The following is an 18755-nucleotide window of genomic DNA, read 5'->3' on the forward strand; positions in this document are numbered from 1 at the left end:
CCATTTTGGCCTTACAGGTGAGAAACCTTTATATTCCCTCCATACCATGGAAATGGGGTATCACAGATATTTTTAGATTTCACTCCAAAAAAATCTCAGAGAAAACTTCTATTATCACTTACATATTTTCTCTGTATAGGTTACCAAGGGTGCCATTTCATTAGCCATGGTGTGATAAGCCTGTGCAAAAGCCCATTTAGTAGAAGCTGACTGTTGAGCAAATTAATTGGTGGAAAAGATTAATATTTATTCTGTTTTCCCAGCACAGCAAAAATATTAAATATATTGTGCAAAATCCATTAAGTGGCAACAAAGACTTTAAGCTACAATAAACTTACCCATTTTTAATATCGTCTTTTATATATCTTATAAAAGAAATTCCTTTTTTTCATGTCTGTTTATTAAAAAAATAAATATTTTTACTACATCCTTAGAGGAAAAAAATCAAACATAATAGAATGAAATTATTTCTTTCTATGCTACAAAAAACATAGTTTTACCCAGTAAAAGGTTGGTGTTTTTTGCTGATTTTACAAGTTTCTTCTTATTCTGCCACACAAAAAAAGATGAGAGAAAACAACGGCAAAGCTTCACACTGTCATCTGAAATCCTTTGATGGTTTTTAGATGAAGGTATTTGCCAAAGACTGCAATGAGCATTGTTCCTCTTCTGCTACATGGTTCTGTGGACTGAAGCCTTCTCAGAGCTGCATTTTCTTCAACCAAGAAATATATCTTACATATGAAATTTCCAGTAGCTGAATTGGAAATAAGGTAAAAAAAGCATCACAGATGGAACGTTAGGAGATAGGACTCAGTAGGAGGAGATATATTAATGGCTGGTGGATAATTAGCAAACAACTTCATGTCTCAGTGTCACTTTTGCCATGGGATTGATGCAATGAGCCTGTTAATACGTGTTCACAGTTGGATTTTAGTAGGTTTGTGCTGCAGTTGCACTGCCACAGAGCGTGTGTGCAGTACCATATAGGCACTGGTTGGTTGGATTTGGCTGCTTTGTGCTTTTGTGCCTTGGCTCTGTGTGAGTTTTATGTTTCTCTTATTGTCTGTAATTTACCATCCTGGATGGTTTATTTCCACCTTTCCTGCTCATTCTCAGATTTGCTTGGAACTTGGCTGCTGACATGAAAACTTTCTAATTGTACAGAAAAAGAGCCAATTTCTCTTTAGAAAAAGCAGTTATTGGAGCATTACTATGATATTTTGTTCCTCTTTCTCCAGCATTTCTATTAGAGAGATATCAGAAGATAAAGTGTGACTAATACATATAAAAAAAAGAGGTTTTGATAAATATAAGGAGAAACTTGTTGATACACTGATACTAGGACATTAGAAAGGAGAAGTGAATCCCTTCTCCTGTATTTGGTAACTTGCATAATCCTCAGGCCATATGGTGTGAATATTGCCTGGTCTTTTTACAGAACTGAGCTGAACTCTGGGGTACTTTAAAAAAGACCATATTGAATTCCTAATGTAGCAAAATCTGAGCAAATGTAGTGCATTTTGCCATTCAGGCACATACTCTTTTTTGAAAAGAAAAATTAGTTTAAAAATAAAAAATGGAAATGCTCTTTTTGTGAAGTTTGGTTGTTTTTGGTTTTTTTTTAATAAAGCAGAAAAGAGCAGAAAACTTATCTAAAGAGGTAACTGATATCTCAGTGAGGGTACTTAGGATAGATATTGAAATATAAATTTTTTTGAGTGGAACTGTGAAGAGTGTAGTTTTAGTCTGCAAACTATCAAACATCGTTAGCTTCTCCATCCTGAATCTATCTGTAATTTTAAATCAATGATATATCAATAACTATTACAATTTTTTTGTTTATAAATGATCTAGAGAGGCAGACAGATTTAATTTACAAATGGTTAAGAAAAGCAAGAAAATGCAGTATCACAAATATTTTCTAGAATCATTGCTCATAGAAGTATCAGATATTCATGTTTAATGTTGGTTTCCATCAATTAATTAATTAGACTCAACCTGTCTTTAATATGGTGGTTTAATGTGGTTTTTTAAGTTCTATAGAAGGTGAGTATAAACAAAGGAAAATTGTGCAGCATATTCCATTGTACATTAGTATTTATGTTCTAGAATTTATATGTAAATCCCCTTTCACAAGGATTTCTAACTGAAATAAAAATCCTTAGGGATTAAGTTTCCAGGGATTCAAAATTATAGATTCATTTTCCCATCTTTTTTCCAGTAATTTATGAATATATTACACTCTTCTTTAAAACTACCTAGAAACTTTAGGAGATTGTCTTTGATATTCTACTTTTTGTTATATTTATTCAAAGAAGGCTTGTTTTCTATACTGAAAATATCTTAAGGAGAACAGAGTATGCATTTTAGTATATTGATAATCTTTTGGGGTAGCAAAAAAGAAAAAAAAAACCCAGCAAAACAGTTTACATTTCTAAGAACACCTATTTAACCAAAATCCCTTTTGGACTTCCAGTATGTAAAGTTACAGAGCATGCAGTGCTCTGTGGATGAAGAGCTCCCCAGGTATACCCTGATGGGGAGACTGGAGCTGTTTGTGTCAATGGTTTGCAAATAATGGTTCTCTGGGAGAATTTTAAATTGCAGTTTTCACTCCAGAGTGGTGTTTTTAGGATGAGCTGAGTTGCTCTGAGGCTTGGCACTCTTCAGTGCACCTTAGGCAGCAGTTCTCGTACTTCCATTGAGATTGTAACAGCTGGCCATTACAATCAATCAGGTCACATTTCAGGGGTAATTTTTCTTTAATATTAAGAAAAAGAAAAGAAATAAAAGATATTAAATTGAAAGAAGAAAGAGAAAGGAGTTTATGAATTTACCTTGGACTATAAAAAGCAGGCTCTTGCAAGTAAATCGCTAACTGATCATGCATTTATTTTTATTTGGAACACTGTTGTGTTTTCTATTAATATATAAGCATTCTCCATATCTTTGTAGTATTGTTCTACATAGGTGTTGGTTACATGTTGCACTACCCTTCTGCACATATGAGTACAGAACACTCAACTGTAGGATGTGTGTAAATCTGGGGATCTGATCAAAACTTCTCTATCCAAACAATTACATCGGTTTTCCTTGCTTTAAATCAAGCCTTCAAAGCAAAAAAATGAAGTATTAGAGATGCTAGTGAAGAAATAAGGATTCTAAAGAATAGGTGGGACAGCCTTCAAAGATGGTCAAAAAAGAACCTTATAAAAGTCTGGGACAGTAATGTGATGCGAGTTAAACTTTTTGAATATCTTAAATGGAATAGAATTTATTCACTGCCATGTATGACTCAAGGAGAAACACAGTTTGTGCAAGTTGTTTCTGGTGCTCCCAGAGTCCATGAGTCCATTGAGTTAAAATATTATTTTTTCACAGTGTTATAGTACTTTAATGTTCTAATTTGACTCAAGCAGCTAATCCTATGTGAACATAATCATATGTTCATTATATGATCCTGTGATTATATGTAATTAGAGTTATTAATGAAGCATTCTTACTGTGTACTGGTAATTTGCTTGTTGGTAACAAAAGAACAGAATCATGACAGTAGAAGTTGTAATCAGAACACTTAATTCAAGGAACATCCTTAGTGGGCACTACCTGGGTAACTATGTATTTAGCTATTTTGCAGCTTAATGTCTTCAGGGACATTTAATGATTAAAACACTGTACCTAAAGGATCAGAACATGGAAAATGAAAAAAAAAACCAAACTACAGTATGATGCAACAAGAGTGGTATATCAAATTTCTTCACTGTTGTTCCTGAAGTAATGCAATTGACACTCGTTTGAATTAGAATTAAAGGAGCAGTAGGTTCAGAAAGTAATGCTAACCACTTAAACTTCCCACCATTAGCATCTGACACTCTACAGGGTGAATTCTCCTTTCAGTTTATATTGATGCTTTTTCTCTCATAAGCATAAAATGAGGGGATTAAAGATCCTCCTCTTGTATGAAAGATTAGTGAAAATGATCAGTGGAAGCACAGTGGATGAAAGCAGTGGAGGAAGGCTTCAGGAAGGGATCTTCCTCCTCTGTCAGACAACTGTGGTTATTGCTTTGGCAACACTTATGATTTGTTCTTCCACTATTAGTGAAATTAATTCTATTCACTTCTTATTTTTTTTAGGGGTCGTCACAGAATCTCTCCAGTGCAAGTGACCTCCTCAGAAATCAGATGACAATGCTGCTTTGGCTGGGACTGAAAGCAGTGAGAAAACATTTTGGACATTTTGTGACACCTTACACAAACAAAGAAACACAGATGGGAGTTGCATCCTGGATCAAACGTTGTCTGGGATTTAACTTTCATTTTTAGGGTTTTAAAACAGAATTAAACTGAAAAATTTATCATCAGGTTTTTAGTACTGATTTTTAATCTGAGAAGCTTCATGCAGAACTTTACTTAATTTCTCTCAAGAAATACTCTACCACCAGGGATGAAGAAGTTTTTACCAGTAGTTCCAAATAAATCCCCTCATCATAAAAAATTAAGTAAAGCAAAAGATAAAAATTTGGCATACAGTAAATTGAAATATTTTTCCATGGCTTGAGAGTGAGCAGTTCTTATAAACTTAATTATCTACCTGTCTGTCGAGTAAATTCATCAATGTTGTGTGTTATCCTAGTCAGCTTCTGTTTTTGCACAGTATTGTAGCCATTAACTTGTGTAGTTGCTGGCTCATGGACATATTTTTTATGCATCATCTTTTGCTCCCCTGATTTTAGAGAAAGCTTCCAAGCAATGGGAAAGCTGGAAAATGTAATTTCTTCTGCTTTAGTGTAAGTGTGCAGACCATCTCTTATCATATGTATTTTTAAATTAACAAATGGAAAACCACAATAACTTTGTGTACAAACTGTTACCATCAAACATACAAACAAAAGTTACCATCCCTGAACTCCTGTGCCAGGGATTTAAACAAAGATATCACCTCTGGACTTTTTTCTATTTTTTCATAATATAATCTTTGTTTCTCATTAGCATTACTTCTAAATTAATGGAATTGACAGATCCAGCAGTAGAAGAATAAATCAGAACAATTTATTAGAGATGTTTCCCCTGCCTGAGGCCTTCCCTGCTTAGCTTTCATTTTCTCTTACTTTGCCTCTCATGGAGGCCCAGCCTTCATCATGATAACATCAGACTTCTTCTTAGCTAAGTTTCATCTTATTCTTGCAATTCCTTTTTGAATAACATCTCTCAGATGATTGTTTGGATTGATAGGAAAACATTTAAAACTCTTGTTCATGCTCCTATCATCTTATGTCTGTTGTCATAATAGAGTTTTTTTCTGGCTTTGACAAGTTCATCATGTCCAAGTGAATGCTGCAACAAAGCCCCTCTCTCTATTGTGTGATAGAAGCGTGCAGTGTAGTCTGTCTTCCTTTCCATTGAATTGTCTGCTTCTTCCTTCCATTATACCTTCATTGTCCACTTGTTATATTTTCAAACAGGCACCTTTGTACTTTCTTCTCTGTTGACCCTCTACTTTAAAGTTGGCATAAATGTTTAAAAGATGACCTCATTAAATTCAAGTCCTTAAAAAACTCTCCCTTGTTATAATGCCTATGAAAGAAATGAGAAGAAATGTCAGGCTGTGGGTGTTCTGTGGATTTTGCATTTCTTACTTTCCTGGTTTCCTTGTGCACCTGTCTCTGCTTACATCCCACTGGTCTGTCTGGTTTGTTTTGCAGTCCCTGGGAAGTGACAGTTTTTGTCCTCATGCTGCCCAGCACAGCACAGTCCCACTCCACGATTTGATACCTCACAACGTGACTGAATTAAATGCTGTTTTAATGAGCAGTACAGTTAGGAACTGAGTTATGAATGTTCAGCTGGTTAAAATTTCTAGGCAGTTAAGCTTATCAGTCTTATATAAAATTGCTTTTGTGATGGCATTTGGGGTTTTTTTCATTATCTTTTTTAATTGTTCTCTTTGTGTTGGACATGCAAAATAAGACTTAATAGGTCAGAAACAGGAAGAGCTTAAGTTATGAGAGGCCTAATCTGAAACCTATAATAGTATTCAGATGTTAGCTGGAGTAAACATTTGTGCTGCCCAAAGACCAGATTTTGGATTTAACCTTGGAATGCCTATACTTCTCTTACAATGAATTTTCCTTGCTTATATGATTTTTTTTGTTTGTTTTGCTTTTGGTTTTGTTTTGTTTCTCATAATCTAGAGGGGAAACTATCTTCAGGAACATAAGGCTTCACAAATAGCTGGCAATAAAGTTTCCATCATACAACACACAGGGGAGTTTTAAGCAGAAACCCACTCTATTCCTAAATATTCTGTATGCAGAAATATCTGGGTTTTTTCAGGAGTATGAGGACTGGGGAGACCTTGAACAGATAAGAAATTATTTGAATAGTATTCTAGCAAAATAATGGATGTCTAATATATGCACATCCCTGATATTTTTGCCAGCCAAAATTGCATTGCACTTAGGTATTAAGCCTTTTTCTCTGCAGCCTGATCTACCAATTACCAGCCTTTTCATTTTGCAAGTAATATGCAAGCTTTCTCTTAACTCTGCTGTAATTTGCAAGGACACAAAGCATGCTTGAAATTACCTACCTGACTGCACTTTGTGTGAAGAACTCCATCCTCTTGGCTGTTTTAGATTAGCAGTGAATTACAGTTCACTTCAGTGCAATTAGATCTAATGAGGTGCACATGGAGACCATTGGGCCACCCTGTAACCGCATTATATGGACCTGCTAGTTGCCATTTTAATCAATTGGTTTGACCTCTGAATGCAAACTACGACAAAGCACAAAGAACTTTGTGGCCCAGATGCCTATTTGACTGAACACAGGGAGAGATTATAAAAACTGACCCCTTTCTCTAGGGACTCTTTTGAAAAGAAATTCTGTTTGCAGAATTACGGTTAATGCGGAAGAGCGCGTCTGGAGCAGATAGCTTGGATTGCAAGCTGAAGTTCCAGGTGCAGGCTGAGATCTGGGCAGGAACCCAGGGAGATGAGAGGCCATGGACTGCCAACCCTTGGGATCACACAGGACACAAAGAGCAGGGCACTGGGCAAGAGAACAGACACTGGGAGAGAGAGCAGAGCCAAAGGCTCGGGAGGTGCAGCGAGACTCGTGCACAAGGAGGTGTGAGGAGATGGATGAAAGCCCAGGGGTTCCTTTGCTGGGGGTCTGTGGAATTAAATATCAGACTCTGCTGAGGGAAACCTGCTCTGGCTGTGTCTGTGGGTGTGTACAGCCACTGCTGTAAAGGGTCTTTAGTCCCAGCAGTGACCGTCTCATGAATGGTCAGACTGGGAGGTTTCCTTAAGAGTTGAAATGATCGGTCATACAATAAGTAACATTATAAACTTATAATATTATATTATTAAAGTTATAACATTACTATGAATACTTTCTTTTCTGGTATGACTTAAATTGAAGTTTCATCATTGACTGTTAGGAACCAAAGGTTAATTTTGATAAGACAAAAATTAATTTTATCAGATGATATTCTGCTGATGAAAATAAAGGAAAACCTTATATCATCTTGTTGAAAATAGGCAAAATTTCCTACAAGATGGTTTTGTTTAACTGAATTCAATAACTGTTTGTTGTTGTGTGGTGGAGAAAATATTTTCACTTAGTCTGGCACACAGTCTCCAAGTCCTTATCAAGAGAATCTGCCATTAACACCAAACAAAGGGCACTGAATTCTAATTTACAGAACTGAACTTTCATTATGAAGTGAGTGTTCATGGGGAGAGTTAAATATGGGGTTAAAGCTGTGAGGAATGAGTGCTCTGTTTCCCAGAGAAACTTTCAGCAGAGCAAAATGAAAAGCAGTAGGACTATTTCTACAATTTTTTACAGTGGTGGATCTGTTCATTTCCATGTGATCATTGCTTTTTTTGTTTCATGTTCTTCCCCCTGTGGTAGGTCCCAACAAGTACTGATATAGAAGGGAAGAGAAAGGAATATTTTTCAGATGACTGTGGAGTATGGTTAGAAAGTATAATTCAGCCTTTTTTCATGGACAAAACACCCATCCAAGGGTTGAGCTTGCCTCGGTCTCCGCTCCCCTTTGAATTTCTGGAGACTTTTATTCTTCCATTGCCTTTGTTCCACATGTGTGCTGGAGGGCTTTGTGCTCTTTAGGGCAGAGTATCATTTTCACCTCCAGGAGTTTACAGCACATGTCACAGTGGAATCTTGAGTGCTGTGTGGAACTGTAAGCCTGTTTCTCCATTTGAATTCCTTTGACAAACAGTTTTACATCAGACAGGTAGCCCCTGAGACCAAGGCTACTTGATTTAACTATTTACTCGTTACTGGTAGCAATGAATGAGATGTGGAAAAGGAAAGAGGGGGTTTCCAAGCATGGATTTGACTGAAATGCCAGGAAACCCTGTCTTGGACATGGGCACATGCACATAGAGAAAATAAAGCATGAGAAGAATTGGTAGATGAAGTCTTTAAGAGATGGAAATGAGACATGTCTATGGAGCTCACTCTCTCATGTCAGAAGCATTCACAGGCAATCTGTAACAGGAAACCCTCTCTAATCCCCTTAATGCATGAGCTTGGTTTCTATTCTACCTTTCAGAATTTGTGTTTGTGCTAATGAAGAATTTAAAAAAAAAAAGAAGGAAAACCAAACAATTTTAAGGAAGGGGAGAAAAAAAAAGTAGTTTGATCCTTCTTAGAAATTCAAAGTGATTTTTAAGTTATTTTAAATATGTTAAATACCTATATATACCTAGAGATAGCAGTAGTGGCTTATCTATTCTTTATGCAACTTAATATCAATAGGCCAAAAATGTTTGGGAAGTGTATCTACCCAGTATTTGCATTGTTAAAAACTTGGTAATTATGGCCTTGTGCCTTGGAGAATAAATATTTGCAAATAATGACTGAAACAGTTCTCATTAGTCATTTCCAGGAGACTGAAATAGCTCAGTTTTATAAGTCTCCTTGGTATATTTGAGAATTATTGTCTTGCAGCTTTTGGAATATCTTCTGCACCATGCCTTGTGAGAGGACATGAGTCAGATGTGCAACCTAACAGGAATCAGCTATGAATTCCTGGTTATGAGTCATGCTGAGGAACAATGTCTTGATCCTTGCTTGAAACCGCAAGCATGTAAACTTCCTTCTTCCTATTGTGCTTAGCTTCTAAATGAGAAAAGTGCTTTTGTACTTTAATGAAAGGAAACATCCTAAAAAATCATGCTTTATTCTAGCAACATGTATATAGAAAAAGAAGAGTAAGTTTTCTGGTAACTCAATAAAATTAGTATTTTACAGAAGTTGCCAGATTAGACAAAGTTATTTTTATTTGATATGTATACAAATTTTAAAATCCTGTTTCTGTTAGGAATACATATTCATTTAAATGAATTAAAACTCATCTTCTGTTACTAAAGTAGGTTATCAGTTGATAACAGATATTATTACCAATGAATTGTATGACCCACTGGTAGCTGATTCATACATAAGGCATGTTGGCTTGCTTCTAGACCTTTTATACTGGAACCTTCACATTATACAGTCTGCCCAGTACTGTATATAGTTACCACAACATGAACAAATCTGAGAGTTTCAAAGTTTTCTATGCCTAATGAAGTCCATCTAATGCCAAACCTGAAAATCAAAACATCATGAACTATATTAACTGGGTGAAAATACTGGTAGCTTATGGAATAAACATCCTCAGGATCTATATTAGCTGCTATGCAAGATATTGAAAATGTTCCTGTAAGATATAACCTAGATTACAAATGTTTTCAATTACATCTTTCATGGATTCTTTTACTGTACTATGAACTAACTGGTATATGGATGGCTGCACTAAAATTAGTCTCTTCTAATGCAGATTTTTCTATATTGTTCAAGTACCTTAGAACTATGGTGTAAGAAGTGCTTCACTTTTTTTCTGTTATTTTCTTATTGAGAATTAATATGCAAGTGAATTTAAGGTAGGAATTCCTCTTGTGTAGACTGGGTTGAGGTATAAACTTGTAAAAGATTTATGAGTAAATAGGCAATCTGAAATACGCATTGACTTGACTTGTGTTTGAACTCCCTTCCTTTTTCTTTCCAAAGGTTGGTTCATGTCAAAGGCCATCTGTTTCCTGTAGTGCAGAAACATATAGACATTGAGGGAACAGAATTTTAATCTCTTCAGTAAACTACAATTTAAATGTTTGTTTCAAGAATCTGAATAGTTACTACACTGGAATTTTGAGTGCAGTGATTTTCTGCTTGTTTGTGTATTTAAGGTCCTAGTGTTATGCTGTATCTCACAGTAATGAATCACGGCACAGTGTCACTGTGCACCTTCTCAGGCTTGTTGAGGATACCCAAATCTCAGATAATTTCTGAATGAAGGAACTGGATCTGATGTGAACCATCCCTCAGGAGGTATGGAGGGTTCAGCTGAAGCTCCTCATTCCATTTTGTTTACAGGTGTACACGCAGTCCTGGTGCCACACCAGCTCTCTCAGTCTAGCAGGCTGGACCATCTTGAGAGCCCAGGTTGTTAATTTATGATTAAAGAAACAGTGCATTTAAGCATCTCACATTTGGATGCTTTCACTGTTAACATTAAATAAGGGTATTTTAGTATTACCGAAGGGCATAGTAGTAGTTCAGATTTGCTGATGATCACATATCCCTCATTGGCAGATATTATTTACTTTTTCATCTTCCTTATCTAATTCTTGAGGCTAGGCTAAAATTTTAAAACTAAAATATTTTCCTCTTGGACACTCAAAGTAATTTTACTTTGTATGTATCAAAAGTAATATGTCACTGTGCTTCAGCATAAATATTAAAAAGTCTTACTCCTATGTGACATAAAAGTGTATAATTAAATAAAATAAATAATGAATGCCAAAATTGCCAGAATTACTATTGTTTTGGTATTTTTTTTGTTGTTATGCTGTTTCATTATTTGGTTTTCTATGTGGCAATAATAATAACAGGAGCATTTGCAGAACAACAGAATTTTGGCTTCAAACCCAATTAGAACAAAAAGCACAATAACACATTATAATATAAATCTGACACATAGTTTTCCTTTAGGAGATATTCAGTTTTTAGCTTTAAACAAGTCCCTTAGAAGCTTTAGGGTTCTTAGGATGCCTAGAGTCAATTTTGAACAATTTTGCAACTTACTACAGGGAAGCTTAATTCAAATTCTACAAAACACTGAAAGAGGTAGTGCTTTGGGGCACTTAACTTCCTCAAAGGACCATCAGTATGAAACTTCAGATGGGGAGAAACAACATGTAAATAAAATATGTCAGCCTACACCCATGACAAATAGCAAAAATAGCTTTCTCTTCTTCAGAGTTTGCAATACAATTTTTCTATCAGGACATATAAATTATCACTCTGATAGCAAAATTATGACAATGCATTGTTTCACTGTCAAGAGAGTGGGATAAAGTTCTTCTGTAATGGAAGATATTCAATTCTTAGTTCCAAATACAAGACCTAATTCCCCAATTCTTATTTGAGAAAGATTCTGGTAGCATTGGCCTTCAAATCTGCATTCCCAAAGGAAGTCTGTAATACTTCACAGAATTCCTGTAGTACTTTCACAGAGAACACCGAAGGATATGGGTGAAGAATTTCCATTTTGTGGGCTTTCAGCATTGGATGCTATTGATGACATGTGACTCGTTGCCTAAGGTACACTAGTGTGTTTTCTGATCTATGACAAACTATGACAGCTTTAATCCTAGAAAACAACAAATAATGTATTAAGTTTTCTCATGATTAATTTAGGCAGAAAAAAACCTGGAAACTGAAAATAAATTCTTGCCCTTGCAGACTCTGTTGGTACTACTTGGATTTTGGCTGTCTGCTTATGATTAACAAATTATTTCACACTGAAATTAGCAGTAGAACCACCTCTGTATCTGTATCTAGAAAACTGAGCACCATATTTTAATTAATATTCAGCAGTCCTGCTCTTCTGTGAATGCTGCTCTTCCAACATCATTCTCCAAAAGAGATGTAAATATCACACACCCTTCCATTAATAGTTCAGGTTTCTGAACTTAACACATTAATTGCAGTGCTCTTGCTACATGATAGAATAGCGTCTGATATAAGAAGCATTTTGAAAATAACGTTCAAACATTCAGGAAATACAAGGAAACTGCTACTCTGCCCCCAGATTCCTAAAATACTCCTTTCCCCAGATTCTTTATGCAATACTACAGTGGTGACAGTTCTGTCATACATATATACAAGTTTTTAGAATGGCTTGGTCTTCTTGCTTTTAAACTTTGTGTACTCACAGGTAATAATTATTATTATGCATACTATATTATCTTTGTATATTAATCCTAAGTAAAATTCTTTTAGACACATGGTGAGATTTTTAGAATCTCTTTTCTTATTGTTGACTCTAATGATATACCTAGAAATTAACAAAAGCATTACAGTATGAACTGAAAAAATTATTTTTAATTCTGTTCAGAATGTTTTCACTGCAAGAGCCTGAGGTCACATACCCCCTGGATTTGACTAATGCTTTATTGAATATTTTGAATCATTTCTCGTTTATTTGATTTGTTGAACTGAAAATTGTGATGAAGGGAGAGATGACTGAGAAATGACAGGTAGATTATCGGCAGAGATGATAGATATATGATGGAAAGGTAGATTTAGACTGCATATATGAAAGAAATTATTTATTAGGAGGGCAGTGAAACACTGGAAATGTTGCCCAGTAAGGTGGTGGATGCCCCAAATCTGGAAACATTCTGAGTCAGGCTGGATGGTGCTTTGAGCAACCTGATCTGGTCAAAGATATCCCTGCTCATTGCAGGAGGGTTGGTCTCTTCCACTTCAAACTATTTTATGATCATTATGTAGGATTTCACTTATTTTCTTGAGGAATGGAAATTAAAGAGGCCAGTTTGGGGGTGAGGAGCTGGGACAGGAAGAAACCTCTGTGTTGCTCAAATACACTATTTAACTAACTTCATATTTCACTGTATATCAGGCCTGTACCATTGCTAACAATACAAGAACAAGAATCTCTTTAAAAAAATATGAAACTCCATCTGACCCTTGAAGATATGCACTATCATAGGTTTATGTTTTGAGTTTTGTTAAGGAAACTCTGTTGAGATTTTCATATGTGAACAATACACTGCAGTTATTTTTCCCTTGCCAATTATTATATCTCTAGATCTTTTCAAAATAATTTTTGACTATTAAAAAAGGTCTTTAAGTTTACATGTTCTTTATCTGATCTGAAAAGAAAGCTATTTATATTGACTAAGAGATCTATATATTTCTGAATGGAATAGAGGGGATATTTAGGAACAGTTAATATTAACAACTTTCTCAGCCAGTGTACAGCAGAATATGCACATAAACAAGAGCAGTCCTAAGCACAGCAGAAGGTATTGCTCCTGGCAAACATTAACAGGGAAAAAGGATAAGGCTCGCAGTATCTCATCACTGTAGCATGGAACCATGAGGTCAAAACATTTGTCCCATGTTACCTTCCCTATTTTCTTCAGTTTGACATGCTGCACTAAAAACATACAGACCTGCTGTCACAATGCCAGTAGATCAAGTTGTTGATTTCAAACATTTCCAGCCCCTTCAGGGTAAAAGCACTATGCTTGCAGCCTCACCAGTGAGCCAGACGAGCCCTTGGTACATTGCAAAGTCACTTTATTACCTCTGTCTAACGCTGACTGAAGAACATCAAGAGTAAAAAGATGCTTTTGCATATTCCTTCACTTTATTCCTTCCCTGAGGCAGCATGGTACAGGGAATAGGGAAGTGCACTGACAATTGTCACTGCACTAATTTGCTTTGTATTGTTTGCAATGCATTGTGTTACACACATGCTTCTGTAAACGCCTAAAAATTGCAATCCTCCCACCACTTTCAGGATTCACTGATAAATAATTCACCTACAAGAGTATGAATGTAAAGAGTAAGATTTTTGTCACAGCTGCAGTTTAATACTAGCATTTCTTACAATGTTAATCCTTGCCAGTTTGCACACTCTCATCTTCTCTTGCCTGCTTCTCAGGAATGATCTTGTCTTTCTTTCTGCGTAGGGATAATGATATCTCTGTCACTTTCCTTTTCTTGGGCCAGAGATCAGCATTTGGGAGGTTTTTCTACCTTCCTATCCTTTTATATTATATAATCTCAGCTATCAAATTGCCTTTCATTCTAATTAAAACATGACCATAACTGCTTGAGAAATATGCTGATATTTCCTTTTCTTGATTAATAATGTGCAGCAACATCTCCTGGAATGAGAGAAATATTTCTCTAATATAGAAAAAAAAATTTACCCACACAATACATGACTACTATAAAACAGGTTAAATACAGCCTCAATATCTCACTTAAGAAATAGAAAAATTTTCAAAAATCAATATGTAGGATTAACTTTGCATAGACAAATCTGTCTCATACTCACCAAGGCACTAAGCTCCAGTTTTTAGTTTGAACTTTATTCACTGTAAGTAAAATATGAAGTTACTCTAAACCAATATAACAGAAAATCTAATTTAAGAGTAAGAATCTTAAAAAGATTAAAACCAAAACTTGAAACAAAAGAAGCCTCTTCAGAAACTTGCTGGGTGGCACATGAGGTTTGTAAAGGATGACATCACAGACTTTGTACTGTGGTGTGGGAAGAGCCAGTGCTAGGCAGAATGGTGCAGATGAACTAAAGGCAATTGTAAGGTACCCAATCCCTTCCAGAAGGTGTTAACTAGATGCTTGTAGCACCTTTTCCCTCCAGTTTTTCTCCTCCTACTATTCTGTATAAGCCAACTATTCATTTTTCTAGATAATGGAGTTTTTAGGATTTATTTCAGAGAGATAATATTATAAAAACAAGTACAAATGTACACTTTCAAAGCCAAAGAGAAAACAACTTTCCTGAGACAAGTCAACACTGCATCCCACTGTCAAAGGTGGGGCAGGGTGTGGCAAGGGAACTTTATTTTTTGGTTTATTAAAAAGGGAAGTCATGTTATTTATAATAATTTTAATAATAAAATCCAAATCAGAACACCAAACTCACCTCCATTTTTTTAATAGTTCACTATTATGCTAATGATAACAACTATGACTTACCTTAAGGGAAAAGTTCAGATTTTCTTAATTTTTTTTTTTTTTAATTAGAAATGTTTGTACTCTGTAAGGGTGTTTCTATCCCAGCTACATTATTCACCCTGGTGGAGCTGTAGAAATCAGTGTACCTTAATCAAGGGATAAGAAAATGATTAAGGTTACAATGTCGGATGCATACATATATGTACACATTTAATCTTTAGGGACCGGCCTGTATGGGTAGTATAGAAAAATAAATATTTTTTGTTTGGTTGTGGGGTTTTTTTCTGTGAAAATCAATGGTTCTGTGCAGACAAATGGTGTACTTTAAAAGAAAAATAACATTAACTCTGCAGTTGCATTTGGTCTGAAAGTAACCTAGAATGTGGAACACTTAATTTGTCAAGACATTCTGACAGGTCTCATCAAAAGTCCAGTATAAGCTTTACTAGTTTGGCTCATTAAATTGAAAATGGGCTTGGAAAAGGTCATGGGGAATTAAAGGTTACAGAACAAATAATCAAACCAATTAGCTATAACTTGAATCTTGTGAGCTGCCTAAAAGAGAAAGCAGACTTGACCTTGTCAAAGAGAGAAGGATATTAAAATTGCATACCAAGAAGTAATCCAGAAAGCTTAATACAAACATGTACAATATTGCTGAAGTTTAGGGTTGGTTGTTGCCTTTCTTTTGTTTTTGTTTGTTTTTTTTTGAATAACAAAAGTACTAAACCTCTCCCACCCAACATAACGATATTCCTGTTCTAAGCTCCCTATCTATTTTAGAGGTTTTTGATTCACAATGAAGGTTGCTTATTTATATTGTGATGTTAGGTACACTAAAGTCTTACAATCTGATCCTTCTCAGATGCTATATTGTAAATTAGAAATGACTCCACTGAACTTAATTATGTCACTGTAGAAGTGATATAAGGGGGGAAAACAGGACATTAACGTCCATGTTAATTTTGATTAAAATAATCCATTCTGTGAAATCTGAAAATGTATACGAGATTGTCAAATGCTTTTTCTCTTTATGTCTTTAACAAAAAATTTTTGTACATTCTTCTATCAGTTAGCCACTGCTGAATTTTATAAAATGATAAATACAGTACAAAATTGCCTTGAAGAAGGTTGAAGCTATACATGTATCAATTCCTTGGTTTTATTTGGTACTGAGGTAAATGGGACTCTATTATTTCCTAATAGAATTATTATTTTTTAAATTTTATTTTGTTAATTTACAGACAAATGTCAGACAAGTTTCTGGTCAAAATCTGTAGGAGAATCAGACTAACATAAAAAAATACAGGTTATATTTCCATTTTAATTTATTAAAGATTTGTCAGAGGGACACTTAGTTCATGTAAATCCCCTGAAGATTATCACTGGAGCTCACAAGTTTGACCACTTGTTTGTCCTCAGCTTCTCTGCTTCTCACACTGGCCAATATTTTCAGAACTGTTCTACATCTTCTTCACTAACTTAAAAAAATTATCTCTCACTAGCTACAATTAATATTTTTGCATGAGGGCATGCTTTGAATAATGACTTGCATTTACTTTTTAGAAATTACTTTAATCTGAGAAAAGTGGACACCAAAAATTTAAATTACTCTCTCATCTGAGATTATTATGCTTCACTGTCCCAGATGGAGGCTGTGTGGTTCATACTCAAGATTTTGGCTCAATTGCCCTAAAGTTTTTAGGAAACTAGAATGCAGTGTGTGAAATTTCTCACTGCTGAGAAGGGGATTCTTCTGCTGGACTAGAAGGCAGAGAAGGCTCAAGGTTGGATGCCTCCCTAAACAACTGAGAACTGGGATGTTTTGCTTAAATGGAAATCACAGATAAACTATTGGAGAAATGTAGTACCTTTATCAGCACAGAAGTGGATGAATAGCAGGAGCTGGCAGTGGAAGGGAAATGCTGCACTGCACGTGTACAGCACTTGTTTTGAATCAGACTCTGTTGAACCCAACTGCTCAGAAAGAAAACTGAATAATGGCATTCAAAGACAAAGGCTTCACCATAAGGCAATATTTGTGCTAAGTGCTTTCAAAGTGCAGAACTATCGTTTTGGGTGTCATATGAGAGAGCAGTTGATGAGTTGAAGGTGACAAAAGGTCACTTCTTCGGGGCCAGAAATTACTTCAAAAAATCGACTTTTCAGAATCAGCAATCTCCTAAAGTTGTAACACAACTGTGTGGTATGTTGAGCAGTCCTGAGAAAAACCAGACCACTGGAATATGTTTCATAGCAATGCTAAATTTATAAACTTCCCACAGCCCACTAAAATAACATTTCAGGATCTATTCAGCTTGTGATTTTACCATGCTACTCATGTTAGAGATAAAAGAAAATTAAATTCTGTGTTTTTGAGGCATATGAACAGAATGACTGAATGATATTAAGCAGGACCTGCAGTGGGATCCTTTCTTAAACTCAGTTTTAAAAGTTTTAAGGTAAAGAGAGAGTTTCAAATAATGTTATTATGGTCTATATTCACTTCTGAAAATAAACTGTATTCTATATCATTTTCATTGCACCTTATTCCAGATATGGAATATTTGGTTTGATTTCTAATAATTCAAAAATTTATTTTTGTGTTTATTTCTCTTGGCTAAGTGTGGAAGAAAAGGTGTGGCAAAGTAATAATTTTATATCAGAAAATAAAGGCTCCTGTTTATTTGAAGTTAAGTTGATTTTCTAAAAACACATTGATTATCTAATTGTCATCATTTGACCATAATTTGAATTTTTTTAAACAAAAGATTCACTCTCTAGACATAATACTAAAATACTATAATATTATAATATCTTTCTCTGGCAGTTGTCTTCCAAGCCCTTTTTTTGGTTTCATGTGTGGATTTATTCAATTTGAAAATATTGAATAGTAGTTTATTCTCCATGATTAACATGCTAGCAATGCATATAAACTTGTGATATAGGAACAAATTCCTTTAGGCCAAAGTAGCTGACCTACAAACAAAATGTTTCAAATACCCTTTATCTACTGTCAGAATCTATTCTACATCTAGATGGAAATCAGTGGTATTTGTGTCCTTATGACTACCCTTTCCTGTGGATTATATGCACTACATGGCCCCTACATTAAAAGGTTTTAGTGCTTTCTAAAATTTATACCAAATTCTTAGCCTTTGTCCTCTGAGTTGTTTTGGATTCAGGATCTGGGAACATTCTTCATGTTTAACACTTTTTCTTGTTAAAGTTTTGACCATACATGGTTCTGAATTTTAAGCAAAAGTCACTGAATCTAGAGTCAAAATGAAATAATGAACAAAATATTACCAAAGGCTTAATCTTGAAATGTAGCAAGAAATTTTGCTGACTGATACATTTTCATTTTCTGTCCATTTTTGACCAAAGTGAAAAGTTCTGTAGAAGGCACAGGAATGAGGGCAATGCAGCAGCTGTGCCTACTGCCAGACTTTGTTCATGGCCAGTATTTATTTAGACAGATAAATAAATAATGCTTTTAAAGCACCATTCTCACCGGGGAAAACACTGAGGAGACTCTGGGCTATGTTTAGGTTCGTGTCTACAAACAGCTAGAGAGAACACCAGGCTAAATGTCTTGCCTCAGGTCAGATGTGGTTTATTAATCCATTCTGAGTGGAACCCAAGTACTTGCAG

The sequence above is a fragment of the Parus major genome, chromosome 8, assembly GCF_001522545.3.
Source record: "Parus major isolate Abel chromosome 8, Parus_major1.1, whole genome shotgun sequence".
NCBI classification, from domain to species: domain Eukaryota; kingdom Metazoa; phylum Chordata; class Aves; order Passeriformes; family Paridae; genus Parus; species Parus major.